The sequence below is a fragment of the Vombatus ursinus genome, unplaced genomic scaffold (assembly GCF_900497805.2).
Source record: "Vombatus ursinus unplaced genomic scaffold, bare-nosed wombat genome assembly UNPS02002190.1, whole genome shotgun sequence".
NCBI classification, from domain to species: domain Eukaryota; kingdom Metazoa; phylum Chordata; class Mammalia; order Diprotodontia; family Vombatidae; genus Vombatus; species Vombatus ursinus.
The window spans coordinates 1553-7317 of record NW_020941968.1 but is presented as its reverse complement, the minus strand read 5'-3'; the positions used below and the strand labels follow the sequence as shown (position 1 = coordinate 7317).

Sequence of the window (5765 nt, the reverse complement as noted above, 5' to 3'; positions counted from 1 at the left end):
CCCGAAGCGTCCACCGCGGCGGACGTGTGCGGGCAGAGCTGCAGGTCCCTGGGAAGCACCTTGAGCTCTTCCCTGGTGAGGTCGGAGAAGAGGAAGACGAAGTTGTCGTCCGCTCTCAGGACGAAGCCGGTGGTGCCGAGGAAGCGGCCCGAGATCACCTGGACGTGGTCTCCCGCGGCAAAGTCCTTCTGCAGCTCCCAGGCGGACATCTCCAGCACCTGGGTGAGCTGCTCGTGCTTGGGCATCAGGGTGACCTTGGGGCCGTGCACGCTGACCACCCGTCCCCGCAGGTGGATGAGCTCACCCTCCGTCACCTGCACGTTGTCTCCCGGCTTGAAGCTGTGCTCGGCGTCTGGACCGTCCTCGACGCGCACCCGGAGCTCTTGCAGGGCGTCGGGCCCCTCCTCAAACTTCTGCAGCTCGGAGAGCGTGGGCTTCACTCCCTCTCTGACGAGGGCCGAGAGGGCCAAGGTCTTGAAGAGGAAGCCTTTGTGGCTGTAGCGGTTCCTCTTGAAGATGAGAAAGTCTCCATCCGCACCAACCTTTCCTCCGAGGGATCGAATCTTCTGAGCATCAAAGAGCTTCTGCGGGGGTCTGCTGAACGTCTTCCTCTTGGCGGAGCCGTCTGTCTGGTCGCTGGCGGCTCTGACGAGGCTGTAGTCGATGCGAGGAATCATCTTGAGGGAGACCGTCGTCTGGCCAGGCTCCGCGAAAGTCACCTGAGCGAGGTCATCCTTGTAGAGGCCCGCCCTGACGCGCACCCAGCTCTTGGGCTGCAGGCGGGGGGCCTCCTTGGCCAACACCTTGAGCACGTGCGTCATCTCCTCGATGGGCACCAGCTGCCGGCTCTGGCAGCCCTGGCTCAGGCTGCCCACGCCCTCGATGGCCTCCGCCACGTGGTTGAGCTTGTAGGCCTCCACGTAGATGTAGCCCTTGAGGCGATCCGGAGCCACCACTGACTTGATCTGCAGCGGGCTGTCTGTGAACTGCGACATCAAGAACTTCCTCATGAGGATCAAGGCGGCGGCTCTTTCCTCCCCGAGCTTGCACTTGACCATCCACAGTTTGGGATCCCGGAGTCCGGGCAGCAGCAACTGCTGGCCAATGTCCCCTGGGAACTGCTCGGAGGCTCTGCGCCGGCCTTCCCGGGACGGTTGAGTGGCGTATTTCTCCGTGTAATAGCGGGCCAGCTCCTCCTCTCCCTCATCCCTCCAGGCATTCTGCAGGCGCCGGGCCGGGGAGCAGTCGTCCTGTTCGTCGCCATAACGGCCGCTGGGGCCATCGAGCCCCTCTTTCTCCAGAAAGTCGTCCGCTCCTTCCTCCCACTCTTCTTCTTCCTCTTCGCACTCGTCATCTACCTCAGCCTCATCTAAGATGAAGCCCTGGTGTTTCGGCTTCTTTCTCGGATGCTCCTCATTCTCCTTTTCCTCTTCCTCCTCCTCTTCTTCCTCCTCCTCTTCTTCCTCCTCCTCTTCCTCCTCCTCTTCCTCTTCCTCCTCCTCCTTTTCTTCCTCCTCCTCTTCTTCCTCCTCTTCTTCCTTCTCCTCTTCCTCCTCCTCCTCCTCTTCGTTCTCTTTTTCCTTCTCCACTTCCTCCCGGTCCCCGGAATCGGATCCGGACTCGAACTCGGAACCCGACCCCGACCCCGACCCCGAGTCGGAGTCGGAATCAGACAGCTGCGACTGCTTTGATTCCCTGGCTGCTGGGGCTGCGGCTGGGGCTGCTGTCCACACTTCCAGGCCCTGGGCCTGGGTCTCGTCCTCCGTGCTATTTTCGCTGTCCCGAGTGCCACGCTGAGACATCTTCAGGCGAGACTGTCTTCCACTCATCTCCAGGCCCTGGGAGCTGCTGCTGTTGGGGCAGTTACCAGCTAGAGACACTGGGGCTGAATGACCTAGCCAGCTCCTTCAATCTCTGCCTTAAATACTCCCTTGGGTCACCTGTGAACCCACTGAATTCACACCTTCAACAGGAGTGATGGGGGGTGGGGGATGAGCAGGGCAGGGCAGGGCTGGCATTATTCTGGAAGGAAAAGCAAGTCCTTTGTCCTCTTCCAATTAATTGGAGGAGAGTGAGGGAAGGTGGGGCCCGAGGTCTCGACTGTAAAGGGCATCAAAACTAAGTCCCTCTAAGAGAGAAATGATTTCCATGACTCCACAGGTATCACCTATATGGGATTGCTTGCCTTCTCAATGAGGGGGGAGGGGGAGAATTTGGAATTCAAAATTTAAAAAAAAAAGTTAAAATTGCTTTTGTTTTTTACATGTTGCTGGGGAAAAAAATAAAGTATTAACAAAAACCCAAGTCACTGCCCTCAAGGAGCTTACATTCCAATGGAAGAGACAACATGCAAACAATCAGGAAGGAATCAACAGAAAGAGATGGGAGAAGTTGGACATAATTTGGGAGGGACGGCCCTGACATCAATGCAATACTGTGTAGGAAAACAGCTTTTTTTCTTTCAATGGCTATATAAATGTCAATCAATCCAGCATTTATTCAGCACCTACTCAGTGTCAGGCATCATGCTAAGACATGGGAAAAGAGACCAAAAGGAAACAATCCTTATCCTTTTTAAAAATAATTTTTATGGATATCCTCTGTCTTTCATATCAATATATGTTTTCTTCTGCAGTCCCATTTCAAAGATGCTTGGAAGTCTTTTAGCTTTAATACTTCCTCAATTTTATGCCCTTCTGTTCAATTCCATATTTTCCCTTTTCTTTGTCCATTAAATTTATACAAAACTTGGCGAGGGATATCGAAATCTCCATCACTGCTGTTTTTCTATGTCTTTTTTTTTAAAGCTCAATTGTTATTTCATTGAGGACTTTAGATGGTAAGCTGTTTGCAGCATGTAAGGTTATTAGAGCCATTGCTTGGTTTGTTGTTTATGGCTTCCTTCAACATGATGTAATTTCCTTGTGCACTCATTTTTTTTTAATGTTTGTGTTTTCTTTGTCAGGTGGCTTGATTGCAATTCCTGTTCTTTTGAATTACAGTAGTGGCTAGAAAGGACATTAGAGGTTGATGAATCAAATCCTCTCATTGTATATGTGAAGAAATTGAGTCATGGAGAGGGTAGGTGACTTGCTTAGGGTAACACAACTAATAAGTGTGTGAGGCAGGATTTGAAATCAGTTCTTCCCGACTCCAAGTTCAGAACTGTTTCCAACATGCTGCCTCATTAGTTGAGTATGTCTAATAGTATTTGGTCCTATGTGTTGAGTCCAGAAGAAAAATGTAACGATTTTTGAATTTGTTATCATAGGGATGCTATTTGAACGGAGGGCAGCCGATGAGATCACCGACATCATGTAGAAGGAAAAGAAGGGACCTTGGACAGGGCCTCAGGCAAAGAAAGGCTAGCTAGAACAACAAGAGAAAACCTAGGAAATTGGTGTCACAGGAGACAATGAAACAAAAAATGTTCAGAAGTGAATGAGGTTATAAAAGTTACCAAAAGCTGCAAAGAGGTTGTGGAGGTGGGATATTTATTTTATATGATATATAGACACACATATTTTATGTGCTTAACAGTAGCTCCCATTAGAACATAAGCTCCTCCTGAGTAGAGTGTTTCATTCTTTTTGTGTATATCCCCAATGCCTATGAGCATGCTCATTGCATCATAAGTGCTTAATAATTACCACTTAATTGATTGAGTGATTGAGCAGCTAAGAGATCTTGGGAATCCTCAGGGAGAGTAGGTGCTCTTTATTACACTCAAAGTACCTCTGCCACTTTCCTGGCTCCTTGACTCAGTTCCCAGAGAGCAACTGCCCCATGTGCTGCAGACATATGAAAGACACATTTCATATTTATGAATAAGCATAGTGCAATGGAAAAAATGCTGGATTTGGAGGTGGAAGAACTAGATTCATAACCCCTTTCCATGACTTTTTACTTGTGTAACACTTAACCTCTTAGTCTCATTTTCCTCTTTTGCAAAATAAGAAGGTTGGACTATATGATCCTTAATCTTTTCAGCTCTGAAGTTCTGATACAATGCTCTTTATTCCACTTCTGCTCATAATCAACCTCTTGTGATGACCAAAGGCAGGGCTGGCCCTTGAGTCAATTAAAAGATTTCGAAACATGCAGAATTGTAGTTGTTGTAGGAGTGCTTGAGGAGGCCATCATTAGGTTGCAAGGCCAGGCAGTGAAGAAGGAGACAATACTGCCACCAGTTTGGAGAGAGCCAAGAAGGACGATTTGCATCCTGCCAGTCCATTACTGCAAGCCGTCTGTCTAAAATACTAAAAGTCAGTGGAGGAGCTGTTGAATAAACATTTAGACTATCATAAATATGTGTTCTGTGTTGTCTTGCTCTCTCTCTTCCCACCCTACCCCCACCCACTCACACAATAAATGATCCCATATGATATGCACATTACAAACAGTCTTCACAAGTTTTGCTTTCCCGATTCTCCAAGGACAATCATTTGCATTTTCTTAGAAGATGTTACTGCGGAATGTGCAAATGGGGTACTGATTGCACCGTGCCATGCCAGAGTTACAAAGGGGGAAGGAAGGGAACTTCCTTCTGTGCCATTTGCTTTTAAGGTGTAAAGGTTTGGGCTTAATGGTAAATGCATGAGCTACAGTCTGTGGGGAAGAAGGATCATCACATCTAAAGTCAGAGGATCTGGTCGCTCTGTGCCACTAACTTCTAAGGTGGCTTGGCAAGTTTCTGGGCCTCAGTTTCCCCATTTGAAAAATGAGTATTCAAACATCCCTTCTACTTCTCAAACCCTACCTTTCAAATGTGCATGCAGTTCCTGAAAATCAATAAAAAATATTTTAATTCAGTAATCCAGGTGCTCCCAAGTAGCAATTTGTAAACCCAGTGAAGCAAGTGGTTCAGTGATTAGAGAACAGACCGCCAAATTAGGAAGACCTGGCTTCAGATTCTGCCTTTGACACTTACTTTGACACTTGTGTGAGGGTAGAGAAGCCATTTACCTTTTCTGGGCCTCAGGCATCTCTCTGAGACTGGGCATTACAGAGAAGTTGCCATCCTACATGGGTAGAATATCTTGCTTCTTCTGGTAGTTTTTTATGCTAGTGAAATCTCATGCCTAGTCAGTGCTTGGCATGCAGTAGGTGCTTAAAAATGCTTGGTGATTTTTTCTGTAAGGCAATCAGGGTTAAGTGACTTGCCCAGGGTCACACAGGTAATGAGTTGCCACCTAGCCACCCCCTAGTTTGTTGAATTTTGATGGAATACTATTGTCCTATAAGAAATGATGAGCAGGATGTTTTCAGAAAAACTTGGAAAGACTTATATGAACTGATGCAAACTGAAGTGAGCAAAACCAAGAGAACATTGCAACATTGTATGAGGATCAACCATGAATGACTTAGCTATTCTCAGCAATGATCCAAGACAGTTCTGCAGGACTTAGGATGAAAAATGCTATCCACCACCAGAGAAAGAACTGATGGAGTCTGAAAGCAGATAGAGGCATACTTTTTCTTTATTTTTCTTGTGTTTTTTTTTCACAACATGATTAACATGGAAATATGTATTGCATGACTGCATATGTATAACCTATAGCAAATTGCTTGCCTTCTCAAATAAGAGGTGAAGAGAGGGATAAAGAGAAATTGGAACTCGAAAATTAAAAAAAAAACAAATGTTAAAAATCCTTTTTACATGTAATTGGGGGAAAACGAAATATCAAAATTTGTAAAAGTATTTGTTGATTTTATTGATTTTTTTTCAGGCAATTGGGGTTAAGTGACTTGCCCAGGGTCACACA

At 47.0% G+C, this 5765-nt stretch overlaps 1 pseudogene; it reads right to left on the bottom strand.

Annotated features, from left to right (window-relative positions):
* Nucleotides 1-8: 8 nt before the first annotated feature.
* On the bottom strand, nt 9-5452 carry LOC114048473 (annotated as a pseudogene).
* Nucleotides 5453-5765: the final 313 nt, after the last annotated feature.